This window comes from Anopheles stephensi, chromosome 2 (genome assembly GCF_013141755.1).
Source record: "Anopheles stephensi strain Indian chromosome 2, UCI_ANSTEP_V1.0, whole genome shotgun sequence".
NCBI lineage: Eukaryota > Metazoa > Arthropoda > Insecta > Diptera > Culicidae > Anopheles > Anopheles stephensi.
Window position 1 is genome coordinate 44906257 of NC_050202.1, and position 23649 is coordinate 44929905.

Genomic DNA, 23649 nt, shown 5'->3' on the forward strand with positions numbered 1-23649 from the left:
GACTCCCCTCGCATTCGGTACCAGCAGAAAAACCCACCGAGCGGTGCTGAACCATTTTCCACCCTTTCAAAATGCGTCAATATCGTGGCCACCGGCACCGAATCGAAGACACGTATACATCCTTTCGCTCGGTGCGAGTTTTGACTGCCGGGCCTGTGTGAACCAGTCCGTGACGAGAACTTATTACCGTTAGTGCACACACACCCAGCCTCGGCCAAATTATGATAAGAATTCTAATTGTAACTAATTAGGCACAGACGTGCTTCCTGCCTAATCACGGCCTTCGCACTAGAAAAGATGATGGTGGTGTGTTGCTGTGTAAGACTGCTGCTGCTCACTCCCCGTTCGTTCGAGATGCACTTTGTCCGAAACAAGCAGGGGGTTAGCCGAGAGTGTGGTGAGAAGAGACCAACTGGCGACTTGATTTTACATGCAACCGGAGTGGGCAGAGCGTGTGCAACTGAACCGTAATAAATCATGGATGTCATATTAAATCGTATTACGCCACTATCCGGCTCGGCTGTATCTGCCAGCACTGGTAACGACCGTTTCCGGAGCAAAACAACGTCCAAAACAACGACCTCTGTCTTCGGCGGTAGTAGAATTGGCTAAGGTTGCATCGGCGACGATGTAACATCAGCGCAACCACCGATCCTTCCGTCCTTCTTTACTGGAACAACTGCAGTGACAGGAGACGATCATAAATATACACAGGACACTAGATATTTCAGGACCGAAAAAGGAAAGAAAGACAAGCAGAAATAGATTCCATTCCATTAAAATACAAAAACTAGGCACACAAAAACATCGGATGTACGATTGGCTGTGGCACCATTCTGGTGGTCGTTGCCGCCACTCGCATATAATCGCGTAATCGTATCGGCAAACATTGGTAGGCAAATCGGAACGGGAAATGTTATTACGCGAATGTAAATAAATGTTCCGAATGACAGTTCTCGCTGCTGCTGTTATGGCCAGTTGGTGTGTGTGTGCGTAAGCGATTGCTTAAATATGATAATTTACTGTTTCCTTTGCAGCGCTTGAAAATCCGTTAAAAATGTATGATGACAATTTGCTCAACCATTTGGTGCTGTCAATATTCATTTGCGATGTAAGCACATACAGACAACAGACGCAGAGAAGTGAACCCTTAATGTGATCAGCGATTCAGGGACTTGAGGACCAATCTGCCATCATCATCATCATCATGAGGAGCCAACCGTTAAATGAGCATTTAACTTGTATATCATTCAACTGTTTTGTAACTTGTTTACACAGATGACTGCAGACACTGCAACAACCCGCCCGTTGAGAGAAGTTCAATGTCCGATTCGAGTTAACCTCAACTGGCCGCTCAGCAATAAACTAGCCCGTAACGTACAAGCTTCATTTGAGTTATAGAAATTCGATGCTAGAAAAATTGGAGCAGTAAATAGCGGGATTACGTAGCACCGGCATCATGTCCACTGGGTAATGGCCGCAATCGAACCTTCTCACCCTGGCGATCAATAGCCCTCTTAGTACCCTTCAGTTACAACCCGCGGAACCGACATCTGCTGGTCGGCCGGTCGGCTCGAGTAGGCGCGACCATTTCGATGCGCTTCGTCGTGGTCGCTGTAGAGTGGGCAAAGGTGAGTCAATATGCCGGGTCGCTCCTTTCGGGGTGGGAGATAACGAATCCGTCTGTTTATTGGTACCCATTAGAGTCAACGCCGGAAGTTGCGCTTGTGGATGGAGCGGCAGAAGTTATACGATATTGCGGTTTATTGCAGTGCAAGGCAACGACGAACAGCGGTACCGGTGTGAACTCGAGTACCGCGGATAAATTCAATTTCCGGCCAAAAACTATACGCCATCGACAGGGTAGCGAGGGTACAATGGAGCAGGGCTAAATTGGTCCACACAAGGACCAACGCGCCATTTGGAACCGCTAGTGTGTTCCGTAGCGCGAAGCGAAGGAAACGAGCAAAAGAAACACCCAAATGGGTATGGGTCTTCGAAATAGTAATGGTAAACGAAATCAGCACCAGCACGGAACAATTAAGAATTTCTACTTGTCATACCATAAAGATTTATTGGACCTCGCACATAAATCGTGCGCACTAGCACCTGAGTGTTGATTTGGGGTTCTTTTTTCTTCCTCTTCTAAACTTTTTTCGTGAATTTACCGTGCTGTGTGTTCTTGCCGTTCGGTTTAACCATGAGAGTGCAGTACAGCATTGAAGGCGGGGTTTCCTTTTGCGTTGAATGTATTTTTAAATGCTACATTTCAGACCCAAACCCATTGATTGCACAGAGGAGCAATTAGAACGGTACAGCTATTTCATATAACAGCAATTAAAACAGACGCAGTCAAATTTATTCCGTTTTACAGAACACACATTTTGTACAGTAACACGCAAATTATTAACATTATCACTTTATGTAACAAGAGGAATTTATTAAACGAAAAGAATAACTTCAGTTATGCATCGGAGATATGACAAATCACAACTTTTTTGTATTGTTTTGAGCAGATGTCTTCTACTCCATGAGTTGAATAATGGAAAAGATATTCCGCACGTTATCATCATACAAACTGTGACTTGCATGACGCGTTTCCGATCGAAGAGACTTCAAGCTTTTTTGGATCAACCTCAATATGTCTATGTTGTCCAACCAATATGTAGTCATGACGGAGTAGCCAGAAAGGCTCCCTAAGTCGAGTTAAGAGCTGGAAAATGTGCGAGTTTATTTTGAAGTCATCCATAATCAAGGTGTAGAAAATTTGCCTCCACACGCCGCAAATGCTCGCAGACACCGTCAAAGATAGTCCTAGCCCACGACGATCAAAAATGGCGAGTGCGTTGGCGTCCTCTATCAGCATAGTCCAAGGCTCGTACCCGTAGAAGATTCAAGCTGCATATCGTGAGCTACTGGAGTCTGATGGATTGCAGGAGTCTGGGGAGCCCAAAGTAGGCACGATTCCCCTGAACAATGAGTCTTTGGATTTTGCTGCTTGAAGAGTTTTTGGGACTAGATCTTGTAGGTTGCATTCAGGAGTATGATGGCTTGGAAGTTAACACAGTCCAGCATGTCGCCCTTTTTGTAAACTAGGTGCATGACTTCCAGTTTCAACTCGTCTGGTAGTTCTTCCTTGTCGCAAATCCTTACAATCCGCCCATCCGTTTTTGTGTTTATGTGTTTTCAATGGAATTAAAGCCTAATTTTAAAGTAGCTTCACATCGTATCGAAAATCTGCATAATGATCTGTGCAATACTTATGGAAAACTTCACAAGCGTGCGCCAAATATCTCAGAAAACTGAAACAATAGCACCATCTGAAGAAAAAACATCAAAGATATTAGTTGACAGCAGCCAACGGTACCGAGAATTGGCAACTCCGTTGGGTATGATTAATATCTACGATCATCACTTCCCCAGCGCGTTTTGGCAAACAAAATCAAAGAAAGAAAAATACATCTTTCCCTCCCATCAACTTCCCTGAAGTTTGAAAGTTCCCTTCACATTCCACACCGTAAGACAAACCGGTACTGAGTGTAGTGTTTTCACACCTTTTTGACACATTCGTCCTTTGAATGTCAGTCGGCGTAACAAACCCGTCACACCAGGGGTACGCGAGATTTTTGCAGCCGACAACCCGAAAGAACGATTTGCCGCTGCTCCCTCCACACGCGTCCACTTTACAGCTTCTGTCCCGTAATCCTAAGCGGATCTGAGAAGATCAAAGAAAAATGGATGGGCCTCCAAATGAAACTGCACCCAACCGTACGTGTGTGTGTTTTAAAGGTGATCGAATGTGGCGATTGTGCAGCGAGGAACCGGAGAGGGCGATGGAAATGTGATTGCTCCAGGTTTGTGTCACCAGACGCGCGACGAAGACTGACAGACACACACAGATTTTACTGGTCCTGGTCCGACTGGGCGAAGGCGGAACGGAAACATAATTTCGGGGTTTGGTTGTTGAAATGGTCGCGTGATGTATCGGATATCAAGGGGATGGATTGCAGTCGGTTCAACTCTCTCTCCCCTTCATAGACCAACGAGTGCTGGGCCATCGACATCATGGGCAAGGGAACGTAACGAAGGAACAGTGGAAAACCGGGGCATAGGGATCATCAATGCATACATGTGATTTGTGGCGGGAGATTTGTAACGTTCAACGAAAATGGAACTTTGAAGTTTTTTGATGCCATAAAAATGAATGGAATGCTATTGCGATTGATTTATGGGCGGCAGTTTCGATGTAGCTGCCATTACCGTAAGTGGTATCGGGTTTTTCGCGATTTCAGGAACAAGCTTCATCCAGCATTAAATACGTTTGTCTGTATAACATCAAAGCGATCGAACGCGGCATGTGTGATTATGTGTCGGTGTCTGTTCGCGCTTCCGCAATGCATGGTAGGAAATACAAAAAGCGTTTTGCTTCTCCTTTTTTTTACATAAAATCAGCGTAGTTTGATGTGTTTTAAAGAATTGGTGCTACTAGAGAATCAATTTAAGCGAATAACAACAGCAACGTCAAAAATGATCCATTAGGCATTGGGTTGATCGTTGGACCGTGTGGTGCTCATGCTATTAGTCAGTCAGTCAAGTAGTTGGCTGTCTTGAAATGCTGCTGCTTGGACTCGGAGAACTAGGACAGGCGTAAAATATTGATTGTTGGCCCGTGAGTTGGCGTTATGAGCGTACATTCCATCATTCGGCTGTCGTGCACGGTGGGAAAGCGGGGAACAAAAAACCGGGCACAATAATTTGACTGCAATTTGATTGAAAATCGATCATTAAATTGTAATAGTTTCAAAGTATCGTATATATTCTATAATAAATATTTTGAGAATTATGAGAAAGAATAAATTTGAATATTTTTGAACAGTCTAAGGGCGATGGTTTAAGAGCTGCTTTATTCAAATTCTTTTGATATAACTCATACTATTTATTAAAAATCCTGACCGATTTATTAACTTCTTTAAAGGTTTAAAACATTGTTTTGTTTCCTTGTGATCGGTAATTTGTCACAATTAATTTAAAAAGCAGAACATGTTATTGAAGTGTTTGAAGCGAATATGAGCTATGTTGAGGGTGCAATCCTCCCAAAATTTTCCTTAAAGAGTTCAGGTACCTGGTACAAACATCACAAGGTTTGTAAAAAACATAGTCGTTTGTAAAAAAAATGTGAAGTTTTTCATTACTTCCTTTGTAACCTCTAGCTTTGCATTTTTATCAACATTTATTTAAACCCCGGTAGTTTTCTGATGACTCGGCTTGTAACGTTGGGTAGATTGATGATATTTGTTTGGTTCAGCTCAAACATTTTCTATCGATTCTTGATTTATATAAACTTGGTTAAAAATATTTAGATATTTAATTTATAGAAGATAAAAAAAAACAATTGAAAAATACAATCCTGTTTGAACAATTTCACAAATTAAATAGCTCTTTTAGCTCATTTGTCTTGCAATGCAGTGCGTGAAAAAACTTGATTTTTTATTTGTAACAATTTGACTAACAAAATACATAAAACTAACTTTACGTCCACGTTTAGTCCTATCGTGCACCGTTCTTGCCATCTCAAAGGATGCACACGCCGTAATGCTTGTTTTATTTGCAGCAACAACAGGAACAGCAATAGCGTCTAACCTTGTTCTAGCTGAATCTCCGACACGGATTAAAAGGGATGAACAGCGAAGGAAGGCACATTTTTAGCCTTATCCTGCGCAGGAATATATTTTTGAAATCAATCATTTTTCATAATTAACCATATGCTGCTTGCTCGATTCACGTTCGTGTCTCCCGTTCACGACCGCATATCTCGCCATAGGTTGGGATGGAAACTGCAAGGGCAGCAATACAAAACAAAACAACAACAAAATGCTGCTATAAAAATACAACCGTGACCGATTGGGCGCTGAGAGATCGATCGAGGGAACGTTTTCTGTGCCTGTCTTGCCGCCTGTTTGCTTCACGGAAGAAATCATCCAACCATCCCTAATACTCGCTGGCTCGTTTCCTGCGCCATGACGGCCGTTTCGGATGGTCAGGAAATCGTATGGAACGATCGATAAATAAGCTGATGTAGAGTAGAAGTAATAAATTTTTAACACTCAAGGGTACGATTATGTTGCTGCATCAGGCCCGGGTTCTCGGTAGGTACCGGGAGGTGTATTGAATTTAAATACATCCCGATCCCGGAGAGGCTGACGAGTGTGGCAGCAGGATAAGAAGCAGAGAATAGCAACACAACATAACAATAACAAAATCAGAGGAAGAGGAAAGCCCTCGTGCGCTTCGGCAACGGCTATTGAGTGCCTTAGGAGGTGCACGGCGCAGCACGAACCGTTCCGGCCTGATGGAAAGCCTTTCGGAAGGATCAATTAATGCGAAGGATAGGCTTTTATGTTTCCTTTAACGCAATTAAACCACTCGGCAAAGTAATTAGAATTTATTCTTCCGAGCGAACACAAGCGAAAGTACGACGCCTGCCGCCCTGCTGCGGATCCTTCAATGGCTCTGTGCGCTGTGGGTTACGCCGAGAGCTCTGCGATTTATTCTCGATTCTCGAGGTTTAAATGTGCGATCCGAACACCCCAGAGCGCCCTAGGCCTTGTACTGCACAAACATAATTGTGTTCTCGCAAATGAAAAAGGATAATAGGATTTCCCTGTGGACCCACAGTGGAAAAGGCGTACAATGGAAAGGCATCAGCACACATGTTGGCAGGGAAAATCATTCGCCAATGCGTATATTGGGCTCGCACGCCAAACTATTTCAATGTTCGAGCACTGTGCGCACGAACTTCTTCTTCGCTACATTTGTTGGCTCCAGTGATTAAGTGCAATCGTTGTAAAAAGCACAAAGCCCACAAGTAAGTGATGCTTCTTCCTGCACGGTTCACTACTTGAAGACGTACAATAACACGTTTGTGCTGTTTGCCATAGCTGGATGCTACATCATCGTGGCTGCTGCTTCAATCATCATTCATCATACAATTTTGGGGAATTTCAGCCAATTGCTGCGAGAGTACTCAAGGAATGCCAGCGCTTCTCAGACATTTGGGCCTTATTTCCTTGCCGCTCAAGAAAAAAAAATTCCTCCCGCAGGGGGCATATCCGAGGGAAGCGAAACCGTCCGGGCAAATGAGTGTGGTGTGTTTCCGTGACTTGAAGAAAACAAATAAGTTCGGCAAGTCATCTCTTGAAACGAGCACACAAGCATTTAATTCAAAATTTTTTTGTCCCGGCCGGCTCGGTGGAGGTGCTTTATTATTGCTAAGATGGAGGCTGCACGAGCTTTGAAGCGGTCCGGTCCTCTCAGCATGAGATGCACACTTCGTATGCAAACGACACGTGAAATGTGTCTGTCTGTTGGGTGTCCAAGAACAACAAAATGTGAAACACAAGTGCGGCAAAATGTTTCATTAGATTTATACGAGTTTTTTTTGTGAAGCGTGTTTTCTCGTTCAGGTCCGTCCTCTCCACGAGTAACAAATCTTCAGATAGTACTTGTTGTAGTCTAGACTTTAATCTGAATGAAGTTTTGAACATCTCTTGAATAATTTTGTATCGAATTTTGCACCACACAATCTGAATTTTCAATATTATAGGTTAGAGTTATATTATTGGCTACCGTTGTTCAAACCTATAAACTTCGTCATAACTTTCATTTTTTCATAGAATGTTTGTTTCTATAATTTAATCCTCGTGATGTCGCTTTTCAAATGTATCTTTGGAAAGGTGATCAGTATGAAAGAATTACAGAGCCGTTGGAAAACGCATTGACTTTTTTCCATCATGGTTTTGACCTAATCTACTGAGCGCTTCAATTACGACATTGCACAAGTCTTAAGGTCTCATTGACATCATATTTGTGATTTTGGTTGGTACAGTCCAATTTTTATCCGCCTTCCTAAAAGCGGTCTGAAATGTGTATGTTTGGCCTTCTTTTAATCAGAACTTGGCCTTACATATCTCAGAGCCTTGCAGTAAAAACTGTCTCAGAGACATCAGAGATCGTTGTCTACGGAGAGTCCTTGAGGTTTTTGCTTGAGAGTCCTATCTGAGTTTCTTTTTCTTCCTCTTTTCCTTAGGACATCTTATTCCACCATTTCCCGAATTCTTGTGATGTTATTTATCCTTTGCTACATTATCAAATTTTACGTGCAAGGATTTAGGCTAGCTGAAATAAGAAGCAAGTCTTGTTGTGCGAAAGCTCCGCGATAATATCGCTATACCACCTTTCTAAACCTATGCGTTAGAGGATGATCTTGATTATTTGTTATCTCCAAGCTGGACTATTAAACAAAGTGTTTAAATTTTTTTATTAAATACCTTAGATTGAGGCACACCTAACATAAAAAGTAAAACTTTTTCCACCTCTATATTTCATGAGATAAACCTTTCAAAACAATTAAGTACCCTTTACATTCCAGCAGCTTTACAACTGCATCGTGCGAGGCTTCCATTTGCTTTATCAAATCATCTTTCCATTATCTTACAACAAAATAACTCACGCTGTGCGAACTTTCTGCTAAAGATTAAACGGCTTAACAAAACCTTTTGCCAAGCGAAGGGATCATTAGCAAACCTGAATGTCAGTCTTTGTGTTTGAAGATGAGTGAGAAATAACAACGAAAAAAAAACTCATGATGCTGCTGAGGGAACAATCGTATTCATCGATTTGTTGGGAGGGTGATTTTTTTCTCTGTGTTTTTGCTGTGTGCGTTTTCTTACTCCAAGTGTTTTCCTGGAATGATGGTGTCTGGTCTTCTCAGCTGGCAGTGACTCAGAGCCATCGGTCTACGATCGATAGCATTCTCCGGGCCGGGCCGGGCCTGGGATGCTGGGTGATTCTCGATCTCGGTCGGTCGGTCTCAACCAGCATTCTCGATTGTTTTAGCTCTCCATCTCCGTGGGGATTCCAACTCCAATCCCCAACCCACCCCAACCCCCGATTGCGCTGTGAGAACACCGTGCTTTGGCCATTTTTTGAGCCCGTGCCAAGCGGGCCAACGGCCACTCGATATTAATACACACCGCCGCCGCCGTTTTCTTTTTGTGCCTGGTTGCTACGGCGGCTCGTAATTCTTCTTCACACTCCCAACGAACCGGGTTTGGCCCGATGGGTTTTTGCTCTATCTTGTGTGTGCGCTGTTGTGCTGCTTTCGCGTTTTCCTCCGCGATTGGCGCCGCCGCGGTCGGAGCAATTTCGCTGAACGCCCGGCTGAACGAAACGGAATGGGAAATGGGGAAAAAAGGCAGGGTATTAAAAGAGTGTGTTATTAAATTAAATTGATTCATTGAGCTCGTGAAATTAGTAAGAACCGCGTGGTGGTACGCGCATCTCCACCATCCACTCGTCTCAGGGCTCTCGCTCTTGCACTTGAACCACATCCACCTTTTTCCGCGGTCCGTGGCGGGCCTGGTGAAGGTTTTAGGTTAAACGAGAGTATCTCGCCTACCCGGGCTCCACCGCCTTCTCCATCACCCTCTATTTTCACCGTGCCGTGCGCGCTACCTCTAACCTTCGGGAAATTGATCGACCCCGGTTAGCCGGACGGGGTTAGCGCGCGGGAAGTGTGAAGGGAAATTGGAGTATAATGAGATCTCGGCAAGATCGAGAAAGATTGATGAAGTGATTTGATTACTGTCGAACGCACGAACGAGCCGCGGATGATGGTGGTGGTATGAATGGATAAATTTAAACCATGCGGGAGGGATGATTGTCATTACGAAACGCCTCGCCGCGGCTCGTAAGGCTTCCCTCTGGGGAGCGTGAACTGTGTGTGCGTCTGGACGGGGTTTGAATGAAGAACACTGCATGATTCGAAGGATTTAATATGGGTGAACGTCTGCGGTGGTGCGATATAGCGAAAAAAAAAAACATCGCGGAACCGAACTGATGCAGAACTTTACTCGTTGAGAAGAGATTGAAATTATCTTAATGGTATTTTTTATTGTTCTCACATCTCCAGAATAAGTGAAATGTGGATCGGATATAGAGATTCGTTATGGATCTCTGTGTTAGCTTGTTACAATTAATGCTGGGAATTGCCCAAACTGATTTAAAATTCTCAATAGACGAGCAGTTAGATCGTGAATTTAAAATGATGAATATTTCACCGCAAAAACTCCATTCTATACGGTGTCTGGCAACTTGAACAGCTCCTTACTCAAATAACAATTCAATGAATCAGTCCTAACGATCGTACATTTACATACGGTTCAGTATGCATCCTGCGTGTGAGCCAGAGAAAAGCCATCGCTTAAAAGCAAATGCTTTTAAAATGTCTTATCTTGCCATGTAAATTCCTCATGCGCTCATCGTACACCACTGGCAGACGTGGTCGGCGGCACAGTTCCCCCACACTTATGGGCGGGTATGGTGGCATTTCGTGCGCTCGGCAGGAATATGATTACACGTGCAATAAAACGATGAGAAAGCGATGGGATCGTAACGAAACGCAAAAAAATAAATAAAATAAAACCGAGTGAAAATGCCGGCTCCCCACCATCCGATCGTTGCAAATATACTGTCCGATTCTAAAATGGCCAATTGTTCATGCCAAATAAGCCAATTTTATGATTATTAGCCATTTATAAGCAGAACGGATGAGTGTGTGTCTACAGCAAATGCCCTGGTACCAATAACACTAATCCACTTTTTAGAGCTCTCTTTCCCTCTCTCTGTCTCCCTCGAAATAGCCACCATAATTTCTATCGAAGTCAGTATGGGGGGGCAGGAATTTTGGGAAGCAGATCGAGCGAGAGAGGTGAACCGAATATAAATGAACTAATTTTACAATCATGTTTTTTTTGGGTGCCGCATATTCACCAACCGAGCATCAAATTACGTAAAGTAGTGTCCCGGTTCGGGGAGATATTCGGTCATCTTCATCGTTGTGTCGTTAAACTTGATGAGCTTTTCGCAGGGTAGTTTTCTAGGATTTGAGAACGCGGTGGTGGTGTGCCGTAAAAACTAATCACCTGCATGCTGCTAATAGAGAGGCACGACGGTGGTTGGCTTCATGCCTTGGTGCATAATGAGCGAGTAGCACAAGACGGCATACGAGTTTTTTGGTAGGCTGAAAAGCAATAAAATCGATTATACAGGAAAAAAAAGATCATTAGTTAGACACCAGTGCAGGTGGAATTTGAATTAAGATTAGTCAAGATTGGGTAGTCCGTCCGAACTGAAACGCGAGGCCTACCGCATTGGATTGATGATCAGTTTGGCGAAGACAAAGTACTTGCTTGTCGGGGGCCTTTGCCGTGATAGACTCCGAATCTGAATAAGAGTGTCGGGACAGGGTTTTTGCAATATTGACACGATCGTAATTTTGGATAAGAATCTATTCAGAGAAATTCGGAGGTGCATTGCACAGGCCCTACCACTGGCTCCACAAGCTCCTCTGATCCAGGGAACTTCACCAACACATAGTATCCTGCACACCATGTGCTGTGAAGTGACCAGGACGCTCACTGATACGTCCAGGGGTCTTCCACCGGAGAGATGGAGGGACTATATTAGCAAACTAAGCAGATCCGTGGGGCCCTGTTTATATCGATAGAGGCGTATGTTCCTTTAAACTGGCTATCTTGCTGGAATCCTTAGAGCCTGGGTTATTTGAAGAGGCGCTTTTAAGATATAATATCTCAGCTTGGGCTTTGACTTTGGTACAGTCAACATGTTCGATGGATATTGGGGGCCTCAATCTTTGATTCTGCTCAGGGCCTCCAAAAGACGTGATCCTCTGCTGGTCCTGGACTGTTAACTATTTCGAATTTTCCTGAGTAAGATTTGTAGCCCTGACCATATCTCGTAGTCATGCTCAACTGAGCAAAGAGGCGAATGAAGTCTCAAAGACCCAAAGCCTCTATAAATAAACGAAAAAAAAAGCTCAATTGAGCAGAGAAGAAGAAAAAGGAGAAGTCTCCAAGGAAAAGGAGATGAAGAATTAGATAGCTCAAAATAATTACAATCATCAATCCTAATGGCCTTTACCTCTCTCTCTCTCTCTCTCTCTCTCTCTCTCTCTCTCTCTCTCTCTCCCTCTTTCTCTCTTTATCACTTTCGGTGGCAATAATTTAAGAACCATGTTGACATTCCAGCTCTGGTTAAAAAATGACATTGCGTTCGTCCTCTAAGTGTCCCTTAATTTAACGTTTGCATGTGCCACGGTCGTTAATAATGAACCTTTTAGGCTACTTACGAACCGAACAAACAAAAACCTGTTTTACGATGATCAAACTTTCCACTCAAGAACCTACCAACATGAAACGCACGCTCAATTCCATCATCAGCGATTCCAATTCCGACATGCCCAAACTTCTGCCGGAAATGAGGCCCGGCAAGGTTCCCGAGTACCTATCAGCGCAAACTTATCCATAAATCATGCATTGTTTTCACGGCAGGTCGGCGAATAGAGCATATGTAAAGTACTTCCGTCCACAATCGGCAGGCAATTTGAATGCTATAACCCTTTTTTTAGGCTTTTCAGGGAGCAAACGATAGCTGAAGTTTTGCTAAGGGTTGGGCGCTTATCAATGTGCCATTAGCTACGTACCCTCGCAACATCAATGTCGGTAGCATTGGGCAACAACTCAGCAACTAACGAATCATAATAAAGCAGCAAGAGCTAGCAGTACCGAGGGAGCGAATCCGAAAGGAAGAAAAAAAACTACGAACTCCATGCTCAGATAATTCAAGGGTTTAATTTCTCCTGAATATTCAGCAACTAGCGTCCGAAATTATGGCACACCGGCAGCACAACCCCATCATTTGCTGCCTCACTGGTGGCCGAAATGGACGAAATACTTGGGTGTACCCCGGCTTCCAGTAATGCCAGATAAAACCGGTACAACATTTAAATCGATTCATAATCATACAATTACCATTACCATTCCCTTTTCATGTCGAACGAAGGGCTTTCTGGGGGAGAGGAGTTGGCGTACAATGAAACACACTTCCGGCCACCCTGTTAGTGAGCGGCGGCAACATGTACATGGCGCCAACAGGACGAAATTGCTCTTAACTCATGTCGAAGTTGGGAAATTCGGGCTCCAATCCGTTGGGACGCCGGGAATTGAATTCAAGCGAACAAGTGTTTTTTTCGCTGGGAATGTAGAAAGGTGGCTTTTGGAGTGCTGAATAGGTTGATGTGTGTGTGTGTTCGACAATTTTATTAACAATCAAGAATTCTTCTGGTGACGATCAAAACGGATCTCGCTCGCTCGCACTTTGGAACAAATGTGGTTCCTCAACAGTTTGCCGGGTGCGTGATACGACCGCGTACGTCTGGTTACCGGATGCCATGTAATGACATTACAAAAGAAAAACAACACATTTAATTCTTCACTCTGTTGGAGCCTCTTGGACCAAAAAAACCACACCGTGTGAAAGGGATACGCGTTATTTTCCTGAGTGCGGTTTGTCAAGCACGAGAAAGCAGACCTGCAGCTTCAGGTTTTAAAAAACACTTTTTTGGGGGTTGTTTTTTTACCAAACAAAATTATGTAGCTCTGACCTTTTCTTTGCAATTTTTATGGTTTCCTTTTTTTTCGCCGAGTCACAGCAGCCCAGCTGCGATAAGAAAGGGATTCCCGCATTCCCAACTCGGTAACCGGCTGACTATGGCCGGCTGCAGCACCCTTCCTGCTGCCGGTGACGGTGGTTTGGTTGCGGGTCGTGTTGAATTTATAATGATGATTAAATTATAATCATCATCTACGGCAATGACAGCAGCAGTAGCGTTTAAGCGTCCGTCGACCAAAAAAAAAAGTGAAACACGCTTGACACCAAGAGGTTTAAATAAATTCCAAACTCTCCTTCACTTGGGCGATGGTGCGCTCCAGCTTCTATGCCTGCACTGGTCAGAAACAACAGTGAAAACAACATTTAGAAACAGAAACAAAGTCAACTTCAACATAGATCCCAAAAATATTTTCCCTTATCGCATCTCCACAACGCGATATGCGAAGGGAGACGCGTTGTTTGTGCCGGTGTTTGGAAATTAGATTGAATATTTATGCCGCCGCTTATCTCGTCCCTCTTTATTTTGTGTTCCCTCTTGTCACACAGAGAGAGAGACCCTTTAATAGTGCATGCTTCACACCGAAGGAAGTGTGTGCCGGTTCCAACACGACTCAGCCAGTTTCCATGTCAACTACGGCTCAAAAGGTTGCTCCATGCATCGCGTCATGCTATCGGACGGGATTCGACGAGCACTCAGGGGTTTGCTTATCAGGGTCTTTCCTAGATTTTCCCTCATCGTTTACGTCCCCGTTTGAGGGTAAGAGATTATCTCTTACCTTCGCCCCTTTGAGCGAGGTTTTGCCTATTTACGGAGGCATCCCCGAATCTTAAGGATTTTATCACAATGGGAAGTGTGCTCGCGATGGGTCCACCCGGTTTAGTGAGACCTAGAAATGTGATATTATGTATCTGTGCGATGGCATCGGATCGAGCGCCGGTAAACAATGGCACATTAGCAACACGCTCGGTATGCCACGGTTGACACAGCCAGCAAAAACACTCTCACACACACAGTGCCTCAACAACTCCCAGGGTACGCTTAATGCCAATGGCCGTACTGATGTAGTACTACTGCTGCTGGTGTCACGGATCTCCACTAATGGAGAGGTTGAGTGCAGTTTTATCTCCCGGCTTTTGTTGCTGGTTGGGTATGAAATGTTGCATGTAAAGCTTATTTATCTTGCTCTGCTAGATATGGCTGCTGCTGGTGGAATTTTGGTGAAGCACAGCAACTAAACTGTTAAACTGAGCAAAGCGTTGGGCTGTAGTTCCGCGTACGGAGGTTGAATTCTGTCAACATTCTCATTTATATTTATTTGGAAATTATACGCTCCATAACAAGGTACAAAGAGCGTACATTGAATTTTAAAGCCAACTAGCTGCAACTCAGTCCACTTGTGGAACTCTCTTTGTATACCCGTGCTGCCTCGCTAATCTATTTCGTACCTGAGCAACAACTCAAACAGAACTCAGCTCGTCGAACAGCCGGAAAAGTGTCATAACGGCACGATGTGTCACATCAGCAAAAAAGTTACTCTAGGAATTGCGCGCCGGAAGTGACCCATCGGTAGTTCCTTGCGGTGCTTCGGGGCACCTTTTTTTTCAACCGCTTGCCAGACTCATTAAAACATCTGGCATAATAAACCGTGGTGGTGTGTCATTGTGCCTTAAGAGTGTAGCAAGGGCCGTTGATTACGCGACGAACACGTCCCCTCGAGAGTTGCGCACTGGTGCTAATGGTTCCCGATATCGGTTTCGGGGCTATTCCATCCCAAATTTGATGGTCTGTTTCCAATGTGTTCTATCTCTCTCTCTTCTTCGGTTCGTTTTGTCGACTGTCGTCCATGAATCCGGTTGTCGATGTCGAGTTTTTTTTTTTGCTGGCGGTTCGAAATTTGATTGCCAATAAGCCGTTCCATGTGTGTGGTTCAGTTCCATAATTCATTCGAATGCCGCCTTCCCCATCACGAACACACGTACTTATGCCATCTCATTCCCCAGACGATTGAATTTGATGCATTTCATTATTGCTGGAAACGTGCCTGTAAGCTTCATTTGCTTCCTCCATCCTTCAACCAACCCGCTCGATGGTGGTGACATGGAGTGGTTTTATTTTGCGCGATATCACCATTTCGTCTACATATTCTTGTGACTAGGTGCGTGCGTGAAGATGATTCACAAGGGTTCACACGGAACGGCCTTCCGATGGGGTTTAATGTCACACAAATTCGCGCTGAGGTTTTCTCGTACCCATCATCATCATCGACTGTCATTAGATAAGCTATTGACATTTTCATCCGTCCCATTCAACCGTGTTGCCGTGAGAGACGTGCGCGATCGGGCCCTGCGATAAAGAAACCTCGTACGTGTATTGTGAAATGTGAGCCTGTTATTAGGGTGCTTCGTATGCACTTGCAGCCTCATCGCTGCGTTTCATTAGATGCGGAGAAGATCGAGTCTTTGATTTCATCGTAAATTAGCCGGCCGTCGAACGGTTTCCGCTTGAATGGGTACGAAGGATGTCAGGTGGCTTGTACACAGTGCGGAACGTAACTATACAATTACTTTTGTTTTTAGTAGTTTAAAAATATAGATTTGTCATTAGAAAAACAAATTTGTTTAGCTTAGCTGTTTCTCTTTATGAAGAATTACGTGACGATATTAAAAAATCAGGAAAAAATATAAATTTATCAATATCATCTTAGAAAAAAAAAACACTAACGAATGTGAACCTTCTCAAATCCAACGAAGATCTTATTGGTATTAAGACTTCGATCCAGAGAATTTCAGCAATCATTTCAATTTTTCGTTTGTCTGCTACAGCAGTGAAAGTGACATTTTATGGCCAATCTATCGTTTAGTTTTAGACAAAAAATAAACTGTAAAGAATTGATGATAGACTGATAGACAACGAAGCTAGGACTGTGTAGTTCTGATTGGCTGTAGTTATATTACACAGTAGCAGAACTCACGTAAACCTTTGAGACATTGACATAGGCTCATCAGGTACTAGAGGGCTGGTCATGTCATGAGAATGGCACCGAACGACCTAGCCAGTAAAGTCAATTTAAGTCGTCCACATGGCCAATTTGACGTGGACTGGATGCTTCCACAAGCAAATCCAAAATATTGGTGTTGGTGTTAGTTCGTGAGCGATTTTGAGGACTTCTGCAGCCTAGCCCTGCTAAGTTAATTAGTAGATTTTAAATAAGCCTGTCTTCTTCAAAGTTATGTATAAATATTAAATGAAGATACAATAATAGCGCCAGTAAGACTACCCATTGACCCGTTGATTCTGCGAGCTTTTTCTTCGTCTTTCGAGTTTGTGGGTTAAGATAATTTTTCTTTAACAGTCGAGTTTGACCATCAATAAGTATGTTATGTTGGATACTTCGCGTGTGTTATTTGTTCTTATTGAAAAAAATATTAGCCCGTACAATAATGCTACGCACTGCATTTACGACATGAATACAAATTTTTATTAGACTTAATGACATTTACTCTTCTTGCACACATGCCGAACATAATTATGACTGGCCTTTCTTTTGAGCTGTCGTGTGCGAAACCACCATGCCACACTGTTGTTTTACAGCAGGAAACAGCAAAACACACGTTTTTTTGCACATTTTATTACTCCCTAATGGCTACTATCTGTCCGCGAGATATGGTTTATTAGCAGGATCAGCCCACGGCATCCCATCCCAGCCGCTAGCTGATGCCATCACTCTAATCCCTGTTGTTAAAATGTCACACACGCACGCACGCACGAACGCACTGTCCCACACACCTAAAATGGAACTGATGTACTCGCAGCATCTGCAACCGTCGTTGTGTGATGACATGTGAAAAACATTTCGTTGATTGTGTGTCATAAATAAACATCCCGTGGCGTACGAACTTGAGTTCTGAGTCATCAAATACGGTTAGGTGCCGAAAGTAAGTTTTTATGAGAATACTGTGCAAAGTTCTTGTGAATGAAAGATGTAATTTTAGATTCTTGATACCATATATTCTTGAAATAAGGTTGAAATACTATTGCTTGTTCAATGATTCTCTCCCATGGTGAACGAATTAAATAAACCATACATCATGCTGATAGCGAAGAGAAAGCAAGCGCACATAAATCCTCCTTAAAAGATAGTAAATTTCTATCGTGCTTACGCTTTACGATACTTTTCGCAACGTAAAACCACCAACCAAGGCGTACCCCGATACATCTTCCCGGTCGATAGAAAATCCCTTGTCCATCTTCCAGCATGCTGGAGATTTACTGAAGGTCAGCACAACAGCACGGACCTTTTTTTTTTATGCGCTTCGCCATGGTATGCTGCTGCTGCAACGACATTGCGACATTGCATTACCCTGGCAGGAAGTCCATCGCATGGGCCCGGTGTCGTCCGGATCGTGACGAATCGGTCAAAGCGAAATCAATTGCAACGGATGACGAATCGATGTTTATCCCCTTTTCGTCGAACACTTTCTTCCTTCGTTCGCCACGGGTGCTAGTTTCAGCAGCAATTGTTTCCGTGCACCGGCGTGTAGCTCTGAGGAAAAATGACGACTCATCATCGGTTCTGCTGTAGCTGCTGCCTGACGGGAGACATTGTTACAACCATGTACCGCGGGTGGTGACGAGGGCTGAAGTACACGGGTGGGTACCCCGATTCTCGAAACGGGCCCGTAATGCCCGTGCTGCCGCTGTGCACTGCGGGTCTTAATAATAATAACACTGGAAACATACATATTTTCGAAGACCATTATTTATAATTTCCTTCATTTGTTTGTAACTCCCTGGACCGGAGCAAGCGTCACGGGGGTGATGGGACGGGGTAGTGTAACATAAGTGGGGGTTTTTTGCTCGCCCACCATACACACCATACTCGCATACAACGCTCTGCCCGACCATCGTAACCAGCTCGACCTCTTGAAACCGGAAAGGAAAGTGTGCGGGGTTGGAGTTACTTGTAGCATAAAATTTACTCACAGCAGGTGGTGAACGAGGGCCACCTCCGTCCGTTCTCGTGTTTCGTACGCCGTCGGGTCGATCAGGTTGCCGAGGAGACTTGAGCCACGTCAAGAACAGCAATCACTGCATCTGATGAGATTTGGCAACCACGGGTACCGGGGACATTGGTACGGACAGGAGTCTTGAGGAAAGGGGGCTTGGATCTTAAGTTCTTGAGACGCAGTGCAATCTCAATGTCAATCTTGTAAATAGAAACACAAGGGAACATTGGATGTGCAACCGCACAACCGTGTGCAGAGCAAGCATGAGCTATTTTTGCCGACTTGATCTGGGAAATGTGTAATGAAGTTTTGTTTGTCTTATTGACACGACACGGGAGGCCCACTGAAGTTGTATAATCTGCTCATTATTTAAACATAAATTATTTTAAAACTACGACTACTCTGAATTAACGGAAGGTTTACGAGTTGAAATCACGATTTTATTGCTCTTTTTAAAATGATCACAACATATAAACATTCCTTGGATTTTTCGTAACTGTGGGTATGCATTTTTCTTTCCGTGCGTTCTACCTCAGCACAGTGGAGTCTAACTTCAGCAGATCGGTCATGGTGAGCAGGTTAATTAAGAGGTTTCATTCTCCTGTTATTTTTTTCAACTAGATGAAAATCATGATCTGATGTGAAGTTACAATCGATGGGGTCTTATGATGGGTGTTTGACGGTTTGAAGGTGATTGAACCTTGAATTCCCTCTTCTCTCTGTAAGCCTATACCGAATAACTAAATCAGTTTTGAATTAAGCGGTCATGGTACTGCCAATGCCACATCCGATTAACAAGTTAATTAACATCCGAAATACCAAGTATTCTGACATCCAGTATGATTCCAGTATGATAGTGTGATTAGACTTATCTCTTCTAATTTTAAAAGTATCATCAACGTTATATACTGTTCATCTGCAACATTGTTTTATGTAATGATTAGCCTCGCCCAAAGTATGCTCTTACAACATTTGTAGCTTCAAAGCGTTGGTTCAGATGGTCGGAACAGAGAAACTAAATTAACCACTTCCAATCAATAAACGGATTATGGCTGTAATTTATGTTTGTCTTTTGCTAGTTTATCGAGGAAACCGTACCCGTGTAGCAACAGCTCCATAGAGAGAGAGAGAGAGAGAGAGAGAGAGAGAGAGAGTCCATTTATCCCCCATCTGCGCGCCAAACCCGACCGCGATAGTGAGCCCACTGTCGTCATCGTATCGACACTGTTTACTAAACCGTTTGCGGCAACAAATTGCACTTAGCACTGGCTCCAACGTGCGGAGTTCGCGGGAACCTCGGGGATTAGTCAAGCGATTGTAAATAAATCGCTCTTTGCACCCGCCAAGATCTCCTCGCCAAGTGGACACACACACACTTTCTCCGCCAAGGTTTGTCAACATAAGAGGCGCAGTCGTAAACCGCCGAGGCGACGACCTACATTGTTGGAGCATTATTATTGCGAGAACGAATTATGATGAAATCGCTTTGATGTTCGCCAGGCGTGTGCTGCTGCGGTGGTCGGCCAGTGGTTGTGGATTTATTTTACTGGCGTGATGGAGATTATCAGCGGGGAAGTGATCCAAGAACAGCAGCAGCTGCTGCTGCTTCTGCTGCTGATAGCAGCTCGCACTGATGGATCGAGAGGAATTAATGTGTAAATTGAAAATCGCTCCGTAAAGGGTGGCCGTGTAAATATTGATTTCCATAAAGTGCTCACAGAGCACGGATACCCTGGCAGGATGTCCCTGGCAGTGAGTTGTGTAACGCTTTCGATTCTCGGCATCGGACACCGTGTTTAGTAACGTTCTGGATATTCGAGATGTTGGCGTAAGGTAAGCGCTTCTTGGAACCAGAATTAGCGCAACGTGTTTCTGTCGCTTGACCGTCGTCGGTAAGGATGGTCTGTTGTTGAAGAGGGAATTCTTCTCACGATGAAAACATTGAAGCCATTGTTATTGGTAATGGGGCTGACTAATCATCCACTGGAAAGCTGATATATTTTTACCAGATATCCATTCTAGCACGTCACTACTGTTTGCCATATGTCACTCGATACGCAGAGTCGCCCTGTTTGGACTAGCATTTGAAGCAATCGATGCCGTCTTGGTGGGATAGGTTTTCACTTCCGCACTACCAAGACAACAACGGGCACACTCACACACTACGGGTGGCTAAGAGATGAGCAAATGAAATTAGACCACCCAGGCACACCAGATATCGGCTGGCGATTCCGTTTCCGGCCGGGGGAAATTCGGAAATCTCGTTACGCATCCACACCACAGGAGGTCGTCTGCAATTAAGACGATACGCCACGTGCAAACTTTATGCCGGGTGCGTGTTCGGATTATGGAAAATCCAATGCCGCCTTACTCCGGTAGGCTCTGGCTCGCTTCGCCCAAGCTGTTTGTGGCACATGGGTGTTCGTGCCAATGTACCTGCTCCTCCGCGGAAGGTATTCCATCAGCGAAGGGCGCCGGTTTTGGGGTGGTTTTGATAGCCGTCTTCGATTACGGCGACAGCAGAACGGTCACGTTGGTAACGCTTTGGCGCTGGCGACAGAATCGGTTTTCTTTTGCTCTTGACGGTTATTATTACGATTTCACTTCACTGCGTGGCATCTCCCGTCTACACTTACTCGTCGAAACAATAAATAACTTCCTGCCCACCCCGTCCACTGTCGGCGGAGAATGCGTGGGAACTTGTTGTGCTCTTGGGTGAGTTATTATTTTTGCCCTCCTCCGGCCTCTCCCTTCACCCACCTGGCATGTGCCACCCCATGCCAGCAATCCCATGAAATGTGATCAAAATGGTCCGTAAATAAATGTCTTGTTGTTTTCGTTCCGTCGGCTGGCCGGCCGACCGCCCCGAGTCATGGATACGGGGCGCGGATAAATTGAATTTCATAATCGTTTGATGGAATTCTAGCAAACAACAGAACACATCCCGGCAGTCACGTATGCCACAAATGGACTGTTTTTTTTTTCATATCCATCGGTAAGCTTATAAAGCAAGTGTTGTTTTCGGCCGGAAATGGATATTTTCATGTGTGTGTAGCTACTGTGACCTTTGTGCTTGTGGCGTAAGTATACATTTTACATTTTATTTATGTTTTATGTGTACAAGAAACCATTTGCAGCAAAGCAAAATCGTTATCAAAACATGTTTTTGGCTTGATTAAACACAAGCTAGATCTGTTTACGTTGTTTTAATTGTTTCTTTCGAATGGAATCATGTAACATACGACCGGACATATTGTTACATGGAACAAACTGCAATTGTTTAACAGTACACAATACACATTCTCGTTGATCGCCGCTCGTAGTTGTGTGTTGTATGGGTTATTTTTTTAAGACTGGGGCTCGATACTCAGTCCTGTGATGTTTCTTGTTCATTGAGCAATTTTCCCCTCTACCAACTAGGTTTACGGAAGGAACTATCATGTATGGATAACATATTTTATGTATTTCTCGTTTTGGGGTTTATGATGAACTATGTTAGAAGATCCTTAAATTTTGGCTAGTTGCTGCTGTCAAATAGTCGAGAGTAGAACAATTGATCTTATCAAGTAGCAGTAGTGTATCTGTTGTCCTTAAAACTAAAGTGGAGTGTGTAATGCCATGTCTCATGCGTATGGGCATTAGAACTACCTTGTACAATGAGCCTTACTCAACTGCGGTATATTGCTTTGAGGGTTGTGAGATCAAAGCCTTTTTTATCTTTGAGCATTTTAACCTGGTGATGTCGTAGCCTACCAAGAGCCTCGGGCAAAGTTTTCAACCAACTTGAATATTAGTCCCAAAGCTATAAATATTTATTCTATACGTGATTTGAAAGTAAGTTGTTAGTCCAATGATGCTCACAGATGACGCATTTGGTGAATTCTCTTCAAAATCCCATCCACTGATAATTCATACGATTGAATCGCCGAGATGAAAACGGAACGGGCATCACTTAACACTTATCAGTGCAAAGGCTCATGACGTTCGATTTAAAGCAATAGACGAAACGTAGCCAACATTCTCCAAATGCATGCCGTGTGAAAGACTGTCGCCGATGATACTAGGCCTCCGGGCCTCAACTACAGATATATGACTAACGACGATCAACCGATCCAATACAATATAGTTGACTGTTTTCGATAAACTATCCAGTAAGCCTCTCGAAAATGTAACTATTTCAATAGAACAATGAAGAAGCTCATTCTCAATATTAGAAGTTATTGAAAATGACGATTGCGACTAATTCAACAAAGTATAGCTTAAAATTGTAAACCCACCATTGTCATAACGCCTCGCTAACCTTAAAGTGCAACACAACTCGTTCTCTTTGTACGGCCCGTGCCTGACAAGGAAAAACGCTCGCTGTCGCTTAGTGTTGCCAGGAAAGTACACACCTTTCACATCCGGTGTCTACGCCGACATGGAGTGATGTATCGGGACGAATCGAGCGGACAATAATGTTGGACATTATTCCCCATGGTTCACGGAATGGACCACGGACCGGAAAACAACATGCAAACAACTAACGCACATATTACACGGCATGACAACCGTCCGATTGTACTCCTGTAGCTGAATTCCCACTCGGAGGGGAAAATCAATCAAATGTGTGCGACGATCGCGATAGTGAGTTTTCAGCCGGAGCCAAAACAGAACGAATCCGCACCATGTGAGAAGTGCCGGTGTGGTGTGGCCGCAAGATTCCACAATCAAACCTAGTAAATGGCGCCATTAAAGTCCACTCGCATGTGTCAATAGTTAAGGAAAGCTAGGGATGGAGAGGTGCCATGGGTATGACTGCCGCGACTGCCTCTTTATATGCATATGCGTTAGAGGCCGCCCCTAGTCGCCCTAGCCGGATGGAGGAGCGCGTTCGTTTATTTTTCCGTTTCAATTGTGTAAAGTTCGATCCTGACCCATGCGACGTGCGGCACAGACGTTAGAGCCGTCCATCCGTTTATCAACCTCGATCATCGGATGGGCGCGACGGCGTGGCGTGGAGCTGGCTGTGTTTACGTTGTCGGTCATTCGGCTTAATTTATCTTTATTTGCTTAATGTGGCGGGAAGAGAGCGCGGCGACCGTTTCCACACACACGCACCGAACTCCGATT

At 44.1% G+C, this 23649-nt stretch overlaps 1 protein-coding gene across 7 annotated transcripts in view; it reads left to right on the top strand.

Annotated features, from left to right (window-relative positions):
• The window catches only part of LOC118506872 (mpv17-like protein), a 149639-nt gene that overhangs the window by 67993 nt on the left and 57997 nt on the right, over nt 1-23649 (top strand). Inside the window, exon 1 of one of the 7 annotated variants that reach the window (XM_036044614.1) lies at nt 1613-1631. The exons of the other annotated variants lie outside the window; for them this stretch is intronic. The gene's annotated coding sequence lies outside the window, so the exon portion shown is untranslated. Of the gene's footprint in view, nt 1-1612; nt 1632-23649 lie in introns of those variants that run through there. 7 annotated transcript variants of the gene reach the window in all.